The sequence below is a fragment of the Mus musculus genome, chromosome 2 (genome assembly GCF_000001635.26).
Source record: "Mus musculus strain C57BL/6J chromosome 2, GRCm38.p6 C57BL/6J".
NCBI lineage: Eukaryota > Metazoa > Chordata > Mammalia > Rodentia > Muridae > Mus > Mus musculus.
In genome coordinates, this window is record NC_000068.7 from 145,342,052 (window position 1) to 145,362,314 (window position 20,263).

General features: G+C 39.9%; 1 protein-coding gene and 1 long non-coding RNA gene across 3 annotated transcripts in view; one reads left to right on the top strand and one right to left on the bottom strand.

Annotated features, from left to right (window-relative positions):
- Positions 1–20,263, top strand: part of Slc24a3 (solute carrier family 24 (sodium/potassium/calcium exchanger), member 3) — a 474,392-nt gene that overhangs the window by 174,277 nt on the left and 279,852 nt on the right. The gene's annotated exons all lie outside the window — the stretch shown is intronic.
- Positions 129–19,816, bottom strand: Gm52528. Its single transcript, XR_003953926.1, has 3 exons — positions 19,547–19,816; positions 17,223–17,306; positions 129–13,412 (listed from the first exon to the last, which is right to left on the bottom strand). It is a non-coding gene; the product is annotated as a predicted gene, 52528 (long non-coding RNA).

Here is a 20,263-nt window from a genome sequence, read left to right on the forward strand (position 1 = left end):
AAAAAGGGAAAAGGGGAAAGGGGGAATGGGGAAGTGGGGAGAAGGGGGAAGGGAGGAGAAGGGTGAAGGGAGGAGAAGGGAGGAGAAGGAAAGGGAAGAGAAGGGAAGGGAAGAGAAGGGAAGGGAAGAGAAGGGAAAGGAAGAGAAGGGAAGAGAAGGGAAGGGAAGAGAAGGGAAGGGAAGGGAAGAGAAGGGAAGGGAAGAATTACTGGCAAGCATGTGGATAAATTGGAATACACTTGTACTTGGAGAAGAGCTGTACAGTGATGTCACTGTTGGAATTTCTCAAGAATTCAAAAGGGAACTGCCACATGCTCTAGCAACTCTACCTCCAGGCCTATTTGTAAAGAACTGAAGACAGGGACTCTAGCTGATCCCTGCATCCTCACATGCACAGAGGCACCTTTCACAGTAGCTAAAGGTACAGTCAGCCCTCATGCCTAGTGATGGGAGAATAAAAAACAAGTTGTAGTGTCTATAGACAAGAAAGTTCTGATATATGTGGCAATGTATATGAACCTTGGAGAATAAGCCAGTCATGAAAAGGGGAATACTATATGGTTTCTCTTATAAGAGGTACTTTGTATAGCTTTGGTCATAGAGATGTTGAATGCTGTTTGCCAGGGGCCTGAAGGAAGAATCATGAGGAGTTCGAGTTTGATGGATCTAGAGTTTCAGTCCTGAGAGATGAAAACTGGGAATGTGTTGCAAAATGTGAATACAGTTAAACCTACTGAAGTGTTCATTTACAAATGGTTGTGATGGAAAATTTGTCTATATATTTTACAATATTTTTTAACATTACCCATTATCAATCTAGTGGTAGATATGCACCAAAATATCTGGAATATAACTTTCTTAGATTTCTCCTTCCTGTGTGTATGTGTTTGCAAAGGTCCACATAGGCACATGCACGGACACATATGTGCACACAGAGGCTCAGCACTCTATAGAGTTGGGGGCACAGAGAATGGTACAGATTACATGATCTGGGCTCTGTTTACATGATCAAACAGTTGCTGCACCACAGTGATTCAAAAGTAAAACCAGAATAACTGGAGGAGGGCAGGTTTATTCTGCAAACGAGGGGGTGCCTGTGTTATGTTAATATATGTGTAGGAGTTTTACAGACAGAAAAAGGAAGTCACATTCTAAGAAGTAGAAAATATGTGAAAAGGATGTGGAAGCATGAAAGTTACAATATATTTTGGGAACGTTTAAAAAAAATCAATGTGTTTGAAGCATTGGGAGTTGCAATGGGATGACAAGGCATGAGCTTAGAGTCTGGGGTAACAATTCGGGATCTAGCTATTACCCCCAAAATGTTCCCACTCCTAACCCACAAAATGATTTGCTGTTTTTAAAGGATGATGGTGATGATGATATTTCAGTAACAGCAGCCTTAGTGATCATTGGCAATTGGTAGTCACTGAAGAAGTTGTACAGTGAGCCATGAAGATAACTGTTTTTAGCTCTGAAAAGAGAAATCCAGAATAGCTTGCTTGGCTCCTTGGGGATTAGACTTCTTACACATGTGAACACATGTGACTCTTAGGGGAATAATATGCTCTTTGTGTTGCTTTTAAAATAGACTAAGTAGTGAGGTCATAGGAGCTATCCATCCCTACCATTCAGAACAGTGCTGTCTAGCAGATAGAATACAAGACATGCAATGTACTTTTGCATTTCCTAGTAGCTACCTTAAATAAAATAAAAAGCAAGAGATGGAACTGATCTGAACAGAATATTTTATTTTACCCCTTGTTTAAATTACTTTATTGTAACATGAAAGTAGTATAAAATTTGTTAATGACCTTTTTTTTAGTTCTCTTTCAATCTCTGGGGTTCAAATTCCAGTGTGTGTTTTGCACATACAACCCTCTCAATACGGACTGCCAGCATCGTGAATGCCACGTGTTGCAATGGTAATGCCCACACTGTGAGCGCTACATGCTACATATGCTCCAAGACAGTCAGAAGAGCCTGTCATTGTCCATAACTTTAGTTGGCCTGAAACATGATCACAGTAAGGATCTTCTGCTCAGCTTTTGCTCATAGCACAGATCTAATTACTCCCCTGCCTCGTAGGAGAGGTTAAGCTGATGGACTATAATCTTAATGGATACTTTAGTTTGACAGAATCCTTTATAGTGTCTACCATGCAGACATGATAAATCATTGGGACTGTTGTTAGTGAGGAACTTGTTGAAGGCACGCATGCAGGCGCTTAGCTGTCTACTTGCCAACTTTGACAGCAGATGGGTTTTCTTTTGCATTTTCTTGCTGGTCAATAGAACTGAAAACCTCTATAGAATATGTATACCTGGCTAAGCATATAAGACAGGTAGGACAGAATATAGAAGATATTGGACTGAAGAATAAATGAGAAAATGTCCATTAATATGACTACATGCTAGACATTACAAACTCATATAAACATATACCCATGTGTAAGACATGCTAGTAAATGCATCTTTCTATACATTTCAACCCAACCTGTACAATCAATTATTTAGGTCTTAAATTAAGCACAGTTTAGGTGTACCTCTCAGATTTTCCCTCCTCCCACAACTGGCCTATTTTAATTTATAGATTTGGAACCTTTAAGCTCCACATTCCCTTTTTCTCTCTCACAATCAAAACAACTCCTACGAGCCATATGCTTTTATTCATTCAAAATAAGATTTGTTTTCATCATAGCCAGTTAGAGTCTTGCCAACAGTCTAAGATAACCTCTGAGAAGGCATATGAAAGCCCACCTTCTGATCAAGGAAAGAGGCTAATTGGAAACCACAGCAGTTGGAAATCAAACAAGACCAGGGTTTGCAGGGTTTACAAACTTTGAGGAAAATAAAATCCTACAAACAATTTATTAGGTAAGCCTTGGTTGTTTTCACAAGCTTCTTTCCCTCTATGTCTTGCTTCTTTTTACCTTAAAAATGTTAGCCTTTCTCAAATCGCACATAGTTATAAAGGGAAACGATGTGCCTTTTCTTTACAGTGGGAATTAAAACGATAAAGGAGGCAAGTTAAAGGTTGTAAAGTTAAAAGCTGGCAAAAATAGCCAGACCCTTTCATCTGTTATATAAGTTGGAAGCTTCCAGGAAATAACCTGCTTTGGAACCATCATTGTGATTTTCAAAGGGCTGGTAAGGCTTGATGTCACGTGAGCGCCTACAGGAATAGGAATGTTACAAGGCTTGATGTCATGTGAGCGCCTACAGGAATAGGAATGTTACAAGGCTTGATGTCATGTGAGCGCCTACAGGAATAGGAATGTTACACGTAGCTTTGCTTCCTGAGGATGTGAGGCAGCAACAGGAAGTGAGATCCCAGAAAGAAAGCTAACAGGAAGTAAGCACCATGGTTGTTCTCTCTCACGGAGCAAGGAAGAGCGCCAACTGTGTGTGCAGAGGCGGGTGTTGATTAACACCTTTCACACTGTTTTATTAGATTCTAGGTGTTGTGTGATTCTTCTGTCTTGTCTTTCTCTCAAACCTTTATGTTTTACTTCCTTTGATGTTTGCAGCCTTCTCTTCCCTCTTCTGATAATCCTTTTTTTTTTTTTTTTTTTTTTTGGCTTATGATGAAATTTATAAAACTTGTTGGTTTGTCTCATCATTTAATTTAACTGAAAGGAACAGGTTCTTTTCTTCTTTTTAATTTTATAAATCAAGTTAGAGAGAACTGAAAGCACCCTAATTTTGAGCCTTCTGACACTTAAGTATGACACAGATCTTTAGTTGTTTAGGTAGTTAGCATCTCCAAACAATCTTTTATCATTTCCAGTGTGCAGATTTTTGTATACCATTTTATCAGCATCATCCTTTATTTATAGTTTTAGTGCTAAAACATATGGGCTCTTAAACCTTTTTCTTTTAGTTTTGACATTTTCATTTTAAGTTTCGGTTGCTGATAGCATTTAAGGCACAATAGATTTTATATATCTACTTTGTATTCTGTAAGCTCATGAAACTCATGTGTTACTTCCAATAGATTTACATTCACTGCATTAAGTTTTCTGTACAAAGGGCTACAATGTCTGTAAATAATGAGATTTTTCTACTTTGTCATTCTAATTTTTATTTATTATCCTATTTTCTATACTACATATATATGTATCTATAACACATATTCTAATTTTATTTATTTTTCTTGCTTTATTACGCTAACTAGAAATTGCATAATTTTTTGATAGTATAATTTTTTGCAGAAGTAGAAAGACTAGATAGCCTTGTCTTGCCTATTGTTTTGAGAAATGGATACTACCTCTAGCTCTTAAATAAAATACATGCTGTAGGAATTTTTAAGTCCTTATTTATCAAGTGAGAGAGTTCCCCTTTGTTCCTAGATTATTGAGAATTTTTATTAAAAATAAGTATTGATTTCATCAGGTATTTTTATTAGCCTATTAAGATGACTATATATTGTTTATGTATAGTTTGTTAATATTGGCTGACAGCTGGGGATCAGGCAAAAATTTAAACCTCTGACTTAGTTTTTCAACTCTCAGGCCTATTTCATAGGGACTGGTGTGAGGGTTTGAAAGTTGGTGGATGTCGAGTGCTTAACATTCCTGTCATATAGTAAATGTCCTTCATTCAGGTCTGAGGTCCAAAAGAGAAAATCACCTTAGCTGCCTTTTCTGGAGATAGTCACACAGTTTCCTCAGGTCCAGAGAGGTACCACAGATGGCTTTACTTTCTGTCACCTCTCAAAGTATTCTCCATAGTGAAAACAGACTGCACTCAAATTCTTCTGAAGTGGCAGGGGAAGCCAGACACGCAAATGAGTTATAGGTCAAGAAGCTTGTTAGATCTGATGGCTTACTGCCCGGTGAGAGAGAGTGCAGGGTATGCACTTGAATACCTGATGGAAAGTAATCCAAAGAGAAGTTACAGAATCTTCGGAACCTTGTATATCATCTACCTTTGTCCCTTCGTTAGGCAATGGAAAGCTTAAGTGTGTTTCCCTAAGCATTCCCAACACAGATGGATGAGGAACCTGGTTGAGGGTGTCATAGTATAGTCGAGGCAGCAGACAGAACCTCTTACCCTTAGCACTTCAGGGAATCTCCATCCACATGCCCTGGCTCATAGCACTTGCATTTCTTTTCATTCACATGTATTAATTTCACATATCTATAGGGTCCATTTTTCTATTTTTCCATGCATACAGGGTTGCCCTCCTTTGATAGATTTTTGTGACTAACATTCTATGCCTGTCCAGTGGGGTGTGGAAAAATACCACTGGGTCCAGGAATCGCCCCCCTTGGCTGCCCGTGAGGGTTGATACATACCCCAGCTCCCTTCCTCTGAGTGATGTGCTTTGTATACTGAGTTTGGCCCTGCTTGTGGGAGCTGGTTTCCTGACACATCTTTCATCGATTGCCCTCATTTTACTTTCTTGTTCTCCTGGTTCCTGGTGGTATTCCTTCCTCTTTACTCCCGTAGGGTACTGTTTGCCTATAAATCTTTGTCTTGGTGTTTCCTTGGAGAACTAAAGCTAAGACAGAGGCTACATGAGGACAAGTTACAACCCTTAGGTAAGGCAGAAATCCATTTTTAATGTAATATTATGAAAGAGAAAAGAAAGAATTACTGCTCTAAAGCTCTAATCTAAAGATTAGAGAGAAGCCTTGAAAGAAATGATCACAAAATAATCAAATCCACGATGATCACAGACAGAATAAGCCAGCAAATGAAGAAGACACAGTCCAGGAAAGCGGATTTGCTAGGTTTTCTCTCTCTAGCCATTCCGCATCATTGTGTGACTGTGAGAGATGAATGCACATAGTACAGCAGTAGTTCAACCACCCAAACCTTGGCTTCCAAAAGAACCTCACCAGGGCCCTGAGCTTAGCTGGTACTGTGATTCCATCGTGCAGGAAACCTTAGGGTGATCTCCAGCACTGCATAACACTAGGCATGATAAATGCCTACCTGTTATCCCAGCACTCAGGAGGTGGAGGCAAAAGGATGAGAAGTTCAAGGTTGACCCAGGCTACATGTGATCCCATCTCAAAAAGGTAACCAAACATGGTCTCAGAAGGATAGGAACACCAAGAAGCCACCAAATATGACTCCACATAGTCAAGACACCTCAAAAACAAGACTGCATCCTCTAAGAGAAGGCATATGAGACAGCCCAGTGACAGAAAGACAGTAGCGAGGAAACCAGCCTTCAATGCAGGCTGCTGTCAGAAAAGAACATGAAAATGGCGATGAAGGTAGGGTATTTAAATCTGCTGGCAGAAGGAAAGACCAGAGAACTTTGTTTAATTGACTAATGGACAACTTAAAAATCTTTCTTGCTTCTACTTTTTTAGAAAAGATAAATGGTGAGTATGTGGATGTAAAAAAAGTTACAGGTATTGTGTTAGAAGGAAGAAAAAACCAAATAGGAGGCAATGTGGACAGCCCAAAGTCTGGAATGTGCAGAGCTGAGGAGCACCCAGAACACGGGGCCAGTGTACTGGTAGACATGATCGAGTCACTGTGGGCAGTGTGCTCACAGCTACAACCAGGTGACTCTTAAGAGCTAAGGGAAGGGCTAGTGTGAGTGAGCTGAGTTTTCATTTTATTTAATTTTGGTCACTGTAAATGCATGTAACTCATGTGCTTGAAGACTCTCAAGTTTTATACCCCAGAATCTATTCCAGGATCATTTGAGATGCTTCAGAGGGACCACTTGGGGTATCATTTTGAGATATCATATAGGACAGACAGTGATCTCTGTTAAACAACCAGCAACCAGTGGTGTTTTTTTTTTCTCCTTTTCTAAGACAAATGAGTCACTAGAAGCCCTAGGTTTGTCCAACATCATAAGGATGGAATTCTCATAGTAATCTTGTACAAGTATTATGTAATGTCTTTTATGACCCTTTCTCAATCTCTTCTCTTCCTCTTCTCTTCTCTTCCTCTTCTCTTCTCTTCTCTTCTCTTCTCTTCTCTTCTCTTCTCTTCTCTTCTCTTCTCTTCTCTTCCTTCTCTCTCTCTCTCTCTCTCTCTCTCTCTCTCTCTCTCTCTCTCTCTCTCTCTCTCTCTCTCTCTGTGTGTGTGTGTGTGTGAGAGAGACTGGCGATGAGCTCCTGGGGTCATACATGTGCTACTATTTACCCATGTTCCACTGTTGAGCTATATCTCTGACCTTTTGTTTTGTCTTTGACTTTTCATTTTGAAGTAGAGCTCTCATTAAGTAGCCAACTTTGGCCTGAAACCCACTCTGTAGTCCAGGCAAATTTTAACTTGTGATCCTTCTACTCAGCCTCCTTAGTATCTGATACTTTGTCATTCATTCATTTATTTCTTCAGGAAATAATCATTAAAGCATGAGTTCAATTTTGAGGACACAGACCGCCTCTTCATTCTCGGGAAGATGAGGAGATGGTAATTTAGCAAGAAGAACAGACGTCAGACCATTAATTACATTGATTTACTTAATTATGATCAGGCAAGTTACCATCATTAAAAGGGCAGAGTACTGTGAGAACCAGTACCAGGGCTCAGACTCACCTGAAGGTGGCAGGTGGTCTTCCCTAGGAAATAACTTTGAGAAAAAATTAGGCTGGCAGAGATGCAGCAGTGAGTGGGCAGGAAAGAACATTCTAGATCAAGGGAACAGCATGTATTCTGGCCCTGGGGAAGCAAAGATATTGTTTTATTTTTGGAGCTATAAGACTAACAGTGTAAGGCTGTGGGAAAAGCCCTTACCATTGCAAGCATAAAGACAAGAGTTTGTTGGATCCCCAGGACCAAAAGACATGCCGAGTGGAGGCGTCAGTGTAACCCCCAAATTAAAAAAGATGGAGACCCCCTGGGTCAAGCTATCCAGAGAGAGACAAAGACAGACAGAGAAAGAGAGATAAATACAGAGGAAGACAGATAAACAGAGAGAAAGGAGGGACATATGAACATCTAAATATAGAGCCTATAGGAATAAGAGACCTCAGTAATGTTTCCAATCTATTGTTAGCAGTAGAATTTCACACTCAAATCAGTCTTATTAGACTGCCACAGCCCAGTGGATAAAGGCTAATATGTTCAACTTTCCTATGTATCTCTTCAGGGAAGAGTCCCCAGCAAACTTTGGTCTGAATGTCAAGTTAGGTAGAAAACGCTGCTGGAGACAATGCTTGCTTCACATGTGAGAAACCTGAAGTGCAATGCACCTATGGGAAATGGCCAAGATTGTGTATCTAGCCTAAAGCAAAGCAAACCAGTACCATGTCACATTATTGCAGAAGAAAAACTCCAAATCTCAATTCAGAATTCATCAGGTATTTCTGCCAACACGAGCACATGCTAGGTATGCCCTGGAAGCTGAGACTGCATCGATTAACACAGTAAGCTGTGACCTCTTCTGTAGTTCAGTTTTGTGAGCTCATACTCATATTGACTGTTGGGCTAGACAAGCTTAAAGACTAGTTTTGGAAATCCTTAAGTTCTTATGACAGGACTGTGGATAAAAACATAATTTTTAAAGTCTGCTTTATCTAGTTGTCATGGTCCCATATGTAAGTGGGAAAATGATTAGGGAGTTACTGAGTGTTGAGTACTTGGTGAATACAGCTTTGCGTATTACCAAGAGACAAGGTACCTGTGGCCTTAGGGGTGTAGTCATTTTATAGCAGTTCTTTCTGTTCCTGTATACATTTGGAAATTACAGCCTCTTATTGATGTTTCAAACATCGATTTCATTCAAGTTCCATGCAGACTTCAGTATGATCCAGTGTGGCTGCTGCTGGTGGCCAGTCAGGGGTAGTCTATTGCTTTTTTGAGCTCATCTCCTTCTGTGCATACCACTGTTCACCAGAGCCTTGGCATGGTTGAAGAAGGGAAGGGCACATGCACAGGAGATAGGCTCTTCTCAGGTGAGTGGCTTCTTCACCTGACATGGAAAAACAGTGGTCTTTGTTTCTCCTAAGCCCATCAGTGATGAAACAGTTTTATTTTTACTTTTATTTTTTTAGAGCTCTAATCTTGAGGCTAGAGAGATGGCCTAGTGGTTAAAAATGCATACTGTTCTAGAAGAAGACCAGAGTTTGGTTCCCAGAACCTACAGGGTGACTTAAAACCACCTATGAATCCAGCTCCATGGGATTTGATGCCCTCCTCTGGCTTATGAGGGGAACATGCACACATGTGGCATAGACAGACAGACAGACCAACAGACAGGCAAAACACTAATATATATATATGAATGAAGATAAAACTAAGAAAGAACTTTCTTCTCCTCCCATAAAATTTACTTAGAGTATGTCGAACAGACAGATAGTAAGGACAGCCTTCTCAGCCTTCCCCAGGCACCACTAGTTGGTACACATAGGATGACCAAGAGTCCCCTGCACATAGCATAGCTTCTAGCTAAATGTTGGGCATCAATTTTGCATATGTCATTAACTTCAATGTGTTTGTAGTCTTGATTACAAGATCCAGTGTGTTTCTTCATGGTCCCTGGTCACAGAGTCTCTGGCATCCTCCATACATTTCAGCTATGGTAAAAAAAAAAAAAAGTTTCCTTCATTCAATTCGTGTGACTGAACTGAGGCCTTGGAACCCACCCTTCCCAATTTTCTCCTAACAGTTCTCCAGGAAAACCAGACATCCAGACACCTATGCCCCCTCCACTCAATCTCAGCTCTCTCTGTGTGTTCATTGCCTCTGTAGATTAGAACTTAACAGCTAAGAGCAAAAGTTCTATGTTTCAGAAAACAAAGCATTGTTGAGCGTCATCCTACCAGCTACTGGTACCTTTTCATTTTAAGGTACAGAATGGAGAAATAGACAAATTGCCAAAAAGCTAAAAAGCCAGAGAAGCAGCTTGGAAGTGATCTCACGGCAGCAGAACCGTGTCTGCCTCATGGTCGCTGTCTGCTCTGCATCTCTATTAACCACCACCCCCGACACAAATCACCTGATTCACAGTGTGATTATCAATAGCATGGTTTCTAATCAGTTTAAGACAAAGAAAGACAAAGCAGGAAGTTTTGAAGAATTGTACTTTTATGTCTATTCAATTAAAATTTCTGCCTATCTGAAGACATCGCTCCTAGGCTAACAGAGATGTTCATACTGGCTAGGATAACATGAAGGTGTAGTTTAAGGGTTTTTTGTACAGGCAACTTTGGGTAGAATAATGAAGTGCTTTTAGCATATGGATTTGGAAATACATTCAGGTTTGTTCAGTGAATGATTTCCTGTGCTGAAGGATTATATTAATAAAGACTCTGTCAGCAAATGGATTTCAAAATGGAACTTCTGAAAAATCTGATCTTGAATTGCTTCGTGGAATCTGCTAAAATCTTGTGTCTACCCTCCCTTTATTTGATTGCTTTGGAAAGTCCTTAGAATTCAGTCTAAGAGGCTTACCTAACTTTTAGAACAGTTGAGTGCTGCACCCAAAGGTCTCATTATTTTAGCAGAATGCCTAGTATTCTTAAATGTTTGGGGTGGGAGTAGGGAGTGGAGATAAAAAAAAAGAGGGAAAGAAGAAGAAAGGGGCATAGAGAAAACTTGACTGCTGGTATCATATCATAGCCCATCTGGAAGATTTCTTCTTAGAAATATTTCATAAGTATTCTTATACTTGTATGTGAGAGCAATTGTGAACTTACAGAGGATTAGCGAAGTTGATTTAGAATTGAAGAACTTGGAGTTGGATTTTATAGCTCTTCTGCCTCTCCCTTCCTTTAATATCTATGCAAAGCTAAAATAATTGACTTTTCTGTCTTCATCTGGAGAGTCAGTTCAGCTCAATGCACAAATGCTTATTAAGAACCATGCCAGCTCTATCTGCAGCCAGACTACCCTGAATACATCTGATCTCTGAAGCTAAACAGGGTTGTGCCTGGTTAGTATTTAGGTAAGAGAACCTTGTAGAGATTTTGACCAAGCAAGACATTTTTTTTCATCTACCAAGGGATGAAAACATTGCAATAAAGAGAAGTGGGGTGGGTAGACCTAGAGTACAGGAGTATAGCAAGAAAAGGGGAGGAACGAAACAAGGAGGAAAGTTATGTACATGAGAGGCTGAGGATTAAGCCATTGTCACAGCCTTCTCTGTGACCTCAATGGTCAGGTCAGCCCTGTAATCTTCCAGTAGAACGAGGCAGGGCTGTGTCATTTACACCCACGTGCCTACATGAAGTAAGTTATTTTCTAACTCTATAATATAGAAGTACCCCACCTCTGTGACAAGGTACCAAGTTACAAAGATATCATCAGTACAAGACCTGGAAAGTAAGTGGGGAGATCCAGTAAGGGATGGCACCCTACAGATCTGTGCTATGCACTTGCCCTTCTCCCAAGAGCAGTGAGTGGCATCAGACATCAAAAGATCAATCATGGTACCTTTTCCTGGTGATTCTCTTCTCTGCAAGGTCAACTAGGCTGTTCTACCAACCAGTGAGTTCTCCTTAGCAGGATACTTTTATTAGTCAGGATTTTGTCACCATGGCAAATACATGAGAGAGATTTTTATTTTTTTTAGGAGTATATTTGTTTTATTTAGGCTCATGATTTCATTCCATGGTTGCTTGCCTCTGCAATACCTTTTACCTGTGATCAAGGGGTTAGTTTCTGGAAGATGCACAGGCAAGTAGGACTCAGGGGATTTGTTGGTAAAGGGATGATGGAGGCTCCCAAGCACCAGCATCCATTCTTTTTAGAGCCCATAGGTATAAAAGGAGGACATGCTGGGGGAACCTTGCACAGCAGCACTGAGAGTGGAAAGTTCAAGGCTAAGAAAGAATTGGGAGAGTGTGAGGGGTAAGCAATTAAAATAACAGGAGGTGAAAATTTTTTGGAGAGTTGGAAATGCCCTTCAGATGGAAGAGATTTGTCATTTTCATTTGTCCTGTTATTCCAAAGCTGTGTCCTCATTTCTGTTTCTCTCCTGGGAGTTGAGGAAGGGACAGGCGCTGCTCTGATGGAGCCTGTTCCAGCTGCTCCAGGCATTGGGGGAGGCCACCTGGCAGGGTGGAGATGGCTTTCATGTCAGAAACCCAGAAAGGAAAATAACAGCAAAGCTCTCTGGCTTCAGAGAACTGCAGGAAGGATTCAACAGAGGAAGAGGTTCAAGAAAAATGGGTGAACCACACAAGTGTCTATTTTAAGAGATTTTTTTTTTACTTTTGATTAATCACAAGCATAAAATTAAAAAAATGAAAGTCTAAACAAGACCAACAATGATAATGATCATTACCATTGTGTGCTATGATGTTCTCTTGCTTCACAAAAATATATTTTCTGGTTTATCAGTGAGTCTTCTGTATTTTGGTAAAGATATAATGGCAAGGACTTGTTTCTTCTTGAAGTATACAATTGATGCATAAGTAACTGTTTAAAACTAGGTTTCATTATGATGTGTTCATAAATGTATATAATGTTCTTTGATCATAGTCACCCTCCGTTCTCCCCTCTTGTACCCTCTCCATCCTGATATCCCCCTTATTTCCAAATTATTCACCTTCTGTTTTCATTTGTTTTTAATATACAAATTATATTAGAGTATGAGAGAAAATATGCAGTTCTTGTCTTTCGGCATCTGTTTAATTTCATTTAATGTAGTGATTCCAGTTCTATCATATTCCTGAAAATAACATAATTCCATTATTTATGGTCAATTGTGTGTGCATACATGTTTGTATACATATATACATATACCTAACATTTTTAAAAAATCTGGTCACTTGTTGAAATTCATTCATACTGTTTTTTTTGTTTTTGTTTTTATTTTTGTTTTTGTTTTTGTTTTTGTTTTTTGCTATTACAATGGTGCCATAGCAAGCATTAATGTGCAAACATCTCTATAGTATGCTGACTTGGATATCCACATAGGTGGAATAGTCTAATCAGCTGGTAGTTCTCTTTGTGATTGTGCTGTGGAAGCTTCATGCTGATTTCTATAGTGTCTACTTTTGCTTATGTCCCTCCCAATAGTGTAGGCTTCTTGTTCCCCAGCATCATTGCCAGCATTTGTTTTAATTTCCTAATTAGTATGAGATGGGATCTCAGCATAGTTTTCCATTGCACTTCCATGATGGCTGAGGATGCCGTGAACATCTTTTTGTGTATCTATTTGTGCTTGCTTGCACTTGCTTTGAGAACTGTCTGTTGAGTTCATTTGCCCATTTCCCAATAGACCCCATCATTGTATCTGCATTCTGCCCACCTAGACACTGTTAGAGACTTGGCAAAGGGTTCCATAAAAGGGAAGTCCTGATACTTCTTTTTCACTCTAGTGGGAATTGGGATATACCAAGAACAAAGTCTGCTGTCGAGTCCAGGTTTGCATTTAGGAATAAACTTTCAAAACCAGTACCTCCGTTGAACATCCTGTAACACTTTAAAAAATAACTACTGCTTGCAAAACCACTTCTAAGAATGGCAGGGAAGGCCAGCTGTCAGTACCTAAAAAAAAGTAAAGGAAAATGTTGATTATCAATACCCCAGAAATTGAAGATTTTTTTATATTATACTTCTGTCTAAGTATAAAACAAATGCATGCTGATTACACAAAGATTATAAAATACTGAAAATATAAAGAACCATGACACTTTTATTGCTCAGGCATACTCTTTGCATTTGGTACATTTATTCTCATTTTTATGATTCTTTTTGTGTGCTTGGCTATGTGTGTACATGTTTGTGTGTATTTACATGTGTGCACACAGGCATGGAGAGGTCAGTTTCAGGATGTTTCCTCCATCGCTCTCCACCTTGTATTGTGAAATAGGGTCTCTTCCTGAGCCTACAGCTTATTGATAGACTGGCTATACAGTGAGTCCATAAGAGGACCCAGAGACAGCTCCTCTTGTCTTCGCATCTCCAGTACTAAGATTCCAAGTAGACCTACCTCTCTGTGCCCAGGTTTTTACTTGGTGGCTGGGGATCTGAATCCAAACCTTTATTCTGCTTGTGTAAGCACTCAACTCATTGAGTCACCTCTCTGCCTTGCTCATAATTCTTTAATTCCAGGTTTTATAGGCTGCATCTTTATATGCCTGCTTTTATTAACTACATCATATTTGCCCCAATTTTTATATCAAGGTTTTCTTTTGAATCTTAATATAAATAGCAATCTGATTATGTTCTTGTGTCAAAATTGGTGGCTCCACTTTTCTCTGTGTCATCAGAAAAGATTCCTAGAAGCAAAGTCCTGGACAAAGAGTGAGGGTTTCAAGATTTAAGAAATCCTCCAAGCATAAAATCCATCCTGACAATGTGGCAAATAAAATATAAATTATTTCCCCCAAGGAAATGGGACTGGCCTTTGCTATGGTTTTTGTCTGACTGAAGTTTCACATGGGTAAAAAGCTTGGTTCCTGGAATAGAGGTATTAGGAAATACCATGGACTTTTAAGAAGGGAGGCCCTTAGGTCCTGGAAGTGCGTCTTTGATGGTTACATTTGAGAAACTCTCAGGATCTCCCAGGAGGCTTACCCTAAAAGGAGACAGCCTTGAGTAAGCAACGCTTTCTGCTTTCTAGCCCTTTCTGTGGCCCTTCCTCCATGTTCCCACTACTTGCCTTTGCCTATGACCCTCACACATGTGCTTAGCCATATCCAAGTTTGCTCCAGTCTGACCGTTTCCTGGTACATAATAGATGTTCAGTAAATACTGAAAACAAGTAAGTACTGTAATGCAGTCCATGTTAAGGTGTCTCAACGTACCAGCAGAAACACCTCTGACCACAAACCTACCCCTCTCTCCTACAGATGTTTATCAAATACATCCATAATCAAAATATCATCTTCAAATAGCAATAATACACAGCAAATGTTAATTAAACAAAGGTGCTAACGAAGTGAAGTCTTTGTACTCACTATGTTAGTAAGTCTGCATTTGAGAGTGAAAGGGAGGTAGAAGGTATTTCTAGAAACATCCTTGTCATTTCGAAATGGAGTTTCAAGAAAGGCCACATAGTTTTTTTCAGGTATTCTTCAGTCCCTCAGCATGACCATGTGACTTCTGATTTGTACCCTTAATACCTATCCTCCCTGACATGTTCCTCTCTGATGTTCAAGGCAACCATGACTCATTCACTGGCTTATGTAGAGGAAATCTGTTGGGCCCTTGGCACAGTGTGGTAGGAATAACATGAGTCTTTGGCACATCATTGCTTCAGTAAGCCCCTATTCCCATTTCTTCCTTAGGTGATAAGTCTACCCTGATTATCCCAAACTGAGCCCATCTACTGTGGATTTGGAAATGTATTTTTCCTTGGGTTTTTGCTTCAGTATATAGTGTCAGGGAAACAATGACTCTATGCCTTAATACCTTTTTTTTTTAATTTTTTTAGTACAAATGTTTAGACTCCCACAATATCTTCATAATTGGCAGGACAATGAAGTCAATATTTTGACTTGAAGATCATATTTAGACTTTGCTTTGAACATCACCTAGCAGACTGATGATCCATTGTTTTGATTCTGGGATTGGGACTTTTTAAGCACCAGCAGAAGCAAGAAGTGAGTTGGATTTTTTTTAATCAATTGAAAGCACTGGTGGTCAGAAGTGTCTGTCATGCAAGGCTGGCAGGGGAGTGATTTGAGGAAAACCATAAGGAGCAGCTGGGTATCACTTACAAAGTGTCTCATGTGCTTCCCCTTCGTAGATCTGACCCCCTCTGTGTTGCTTTGAAGATGCAAGCATTTCAATGTAGCAGCCTCTAGCACATTGATCCCCGGTGGCTTTACTCTCTAACTTAGGACATGGGGACATTGGATTTTCTTTGCTGCTTCCAAACGGAATTGAATTTTGTTTCTTATATATTTGTTGAACATCATGTTCTTACCAGAACCTCCCATGGAATGAGAACCTTACAGTGTGAGTTTAGTAAAGTTCCCTAAGTAGCTCCCACCCAACTCTGTAACTCAGTCTGTATTCTCCATGTATTTTTACAGCGCCTTCCTAGAACTGTAGGTGCTTTCTTATACAACAATCTAGGTTTGCACTAGGCAAACTTCAAACCCCAGTAACTCTAAGAATTTCACACATCTGACCTGTGAATTTACCTCCTCCCATTTCTATTCAGACTTATCAAATGCATCTTTGTTTAAAACCTAATGAAATTAAGCCCTAATGAAATTATTCAGAGGGAAGGGCACAGATAAGAAAAAAAGTTCTGTTGATATAGTAAGAATCCTGGAGAAAACCCTTCTATAAGGCAGAACTGGGGGAAGGGATGGAAGAGATTGTGCCAGTTCAGTTTCTCCTGTGGGGAAAATGCCAAATTGAATATGAGAAAGATAAACAACAAAATCTAAAGCCAGGTGCATGTCCTGATGAAATGCTCCCAGACTCTCCTACAGCACATCCCAGTCAAACGCTGTGCAAAAAAGGAGGAGATATGCTATCCTCACATGACCTGGACCTCCCTCCCACCCCATATGTCTCCATATGTAAATATCAACCAAACCATTTGCCAATCACTCCCTGATTGGCTTCCAGCCCTTAAATGCCTAGGCTCTGGACAACTGATATTTTGTAGACATCAATGTCTTTGATGTGTCTCTGTTGAACACAGTGCAGTGTTTTCAGGATAAATATGATAATGATGATGATGATAATAATAATAATAATCAGAACTAGAAACTCGGGAACAAGATAGGCCAGAGCATCCCAACTTGCTACTGAATGTACCATCTTTCTGATGTAATCCGTGGCCACCTGGGACGTGCCCACCATCTGTTTAGTGCTGGAAGTAATGTTCCCTTTTGCCTCCCTTTGTTCTAAAGCATCAAGAATGGAAGTTTAGCGCCAGGACTAGCATTCGCCTAGAACTGGCCTGGATCTGCAGGTGGTTACAAAAGAAAAAGGCTTGGTTCTATTCTACTTTAGTTCCTGCAAAGTTTATTCTAGGAAAGCTCTCTGATGGAATTGCTAAAAGTAAGTGAATGAGAGCAAAATGGAAATGATTAATAGGTGTGTGTTTGTTACAGTTCAGCATTTTCTCTGTCATACAAACAGAATTCACAGGCAAGCCTCAATTTGGAAAAGTTTTGAGACAAACATGATGGAATAAAAATATGAATAGCCCTAATAGATCCAGTATTCCTACAAATCAATAAGAAAAACATTAAGACACACAATACATATCTACACAAGAAGCCACAAATCTCTAAAGAATAAATGCCCAATGGAAAAACCAGCACAGCTTAGACGCTCCAGTCTCACTAGTTTTGAAAAATACAGATTAAAAAATGACAGAGGACTCACATCCTTTGTGGACTTAGCAACAATTCAGAAATGATGCTCTAGAGGAAGGTGGAGTATCCTGTGCTGCTCAGAAGCTCAGAATGTCTGCAAAATAACACAGCAGTATGGATCAAAAGCCTTACAGCATGTAGATGCCTTCTGACCCAGGAATTCAGCTTCTTGAATAGGTCATCAGGCATTGAAATCCCATGTATGTACCAGAATGCTCATGAAAGATGTGCGATTTATTTAATTGGACCAAAGTGCACCAAATGATAAGTCAGCAAATACGGTCCACCCATCCTCTGAACTGTAGAGCTGCTAACTATGATAGTGGGTGGGCAGTTGTTCCTGACATGGGAAACTCAGCAAAAAACCAAGAGACTAGTACAGTAGACTGTTTCATGGTTTTTAATGGAGAGAAACTGGTAGAGGATTCTCCAAATCCTCATATCAGTTTCCTCAGGACAACAAGATCATAGGGAGTTATGTTTGCTTTTCAAATATTTTATTCAGTCCTCCCAGAAGAGATAGTCTTTCTTCTTAAACCAGAAGAAGAATAACAATCCTCCTAGATGTTCTTTTCTAGATCAGTGGCTTCTTGATTTAACATCTCATATATCCCATATTCAGATAACTCATAAATGACACAGCATATCAGAGCGTTTCCATTTCCTTTTTGGATGCCAAAGAGCTAAGATTAAATACATTACTTGTATCAAAAAATGATTATTTTCACTTTTGAGCATATTTTATATCCTTATAGGTTAACAGTATCTATTTTTAGTTAAGATCATACCTGTGTTAAGCTGAAAAATCCAAATATATACTTCCTAACATCATCTTCCATGGCAAATTAATGTTAACTTATATAGCAGATGGTGTGCATAATATAATCCTAGAAGAATCTGGGGGTATAGCTCAGTGGCAGGGTGCTTGACACAAGGTGTAATTTCTATTCCCAGAACATACAAAACACACACACACACACACACACAGAGAGAGAGAGAGAGAGAGAGAGAGAGAGAGAGAGAGAGAGAGAGAGAGAGAGAGAGAGATTATTTGGCTAAAAATCAGATAGTTTCACACATTTCCCTAGAATAGGCAGACCCAAGGTGAGCTGATACACAAAGACAAGGCCACAGAAAGGTAGACACAGAGATGCTTCACAAACCAAGAACTCCCAACACCTGAGGGAGAGAAGATAGATTCTCCCTATCCAGGCTTCAGCAATGTAAGAGGATTCCTGTCTGGTGTTTGTAGTGATGTGTGATAATAATCTAGGAAGCTGATTCAGTACCCCATGTCATAGTGGGCTGAGGCTGTTTCTACCCATTTCTATAAGCCAACACAAGCTACCTGTACATGGTCCTGCCATGGTAAGAGGATTTGTCCAGTATTTTCTAAAATAAGAGCCATATGTGGGATGGACAACAGGGAATACTTTAATTGCATTAAGATATGTAGATATAGGTATATTCTATCAGACCACCACTGACTAAGGTTGTTCTTCAAAACAATAAAAATAACAGAACGCCCACATACACATGGAAGCTAAACAGCTATCTACTTAATGATAACTTGGTTAGCTAAGAAATAAAGAAATATAAATGTGGACAGGCCATTCTATATAGTTATGAAGTGTTTTATTGGAGCAGTGGAAGGAAATGCATCACACTTATGAAAAGAAATTCTAATTTCATTTATGCCCTGAAGTATTTGCCATGGGCAGCATCTGTCAACACTGTGTCTAGTCAAGCAAGAGAGATCCAGGAGTATTACAGTTCCTGTGTCTGCCATCTTGGAATTCACTAGGAAGATGAGCTATTTGCATAGAAATGATTCAGAACTAAGACAAATGACTTTATGTGACAAACACTAATTTTGAAGGATTTAAAACAAGGGATCAAGAAGCTATTATATAGCCTAGCCAAGTCCTGAAGGCCCCAATAATCCTCTGGGCACATGTCTTTACTTTGGCACACTTGCCTGACAAGTCCTATTTTTTGCAGATGCTTATCTACGAGATGATGGGACATTGTATGCTCAGTAACAACAGGGGTCCTTTCTGGCTCCAGTAGAGAATTGTATGCCATACATATATGCTCCAGAAATCATAAATGTGACTACTTTGAATCTCTGGTCACAGGAGACTCAGCTGTAGCACTATTCTAGTTTCATTCTGCTGCTATGATAAAATGCTGTGACCAGAATCATTTCAGGGGAGGAGAGGGTTTATTTCTGCTTGCAATTCCAGATCATAGTCTACCATTGAAGAAAGACAAGACAGATTCACAAGGCAGTAACTTAGAGGCAAGCTTTCTTTCTATCCCACACAACATTACCTCCAACCAAGGAGCTCATTTCACAGCCAGAGAAGGTACAGCAGCAGGAACCATGGAGAATGTTGATTGCTGGCTGCTAGGTGGGCTTATGCTCAATTGGCTTTCTTATACAGGACAGGTTTATGAGCCTAGGGATTGTAGCTCCTGCAGTAGGCTGGACCCTCCTACACCAATTCAAAATCAATACAATTCTCCACCAACATGACCACAGGCCAATCTGATCTAGGAGATTCTTCAAGTGAGGCTCTCCTTTCAGATGACTCTACATGTTGTCATGGTGACAGTTAAAGTTAACTGTAACAGCATCCAGAACTCTTTCTGAACCTTTGTGAAAGAACATTCCAGTTATCTGTAAGCTCACCTTACATCCATATACTCCTTGAGTTCATAAGGCAATAGTGTGGTATACTTTAGTAGACAGCTCCAGCCATATTGCCCGATTTCATTGAATTGCTCACCAGCATCTGAACTCATTTCTGCCAGGCAAGAGGGACTTTCCTACTACAGTCACCCTGGTAAACCACTTGGTTAGTCACCAGCATTCAAAAAGCACAGAAAAGGCCAGTTCTGAGCTTCCAGCTCCCCAGGGTGAGAGCACCTGACCTTGGCCAATCAGATAGATATTCTCACATGTACCTGCAGAGACAGGGGAATGGGAGGAGGGACTGGTTCTAGTAGAAGCTTCTTCCAGTTTGCAGTTTCAGCAGTAGCATGTCA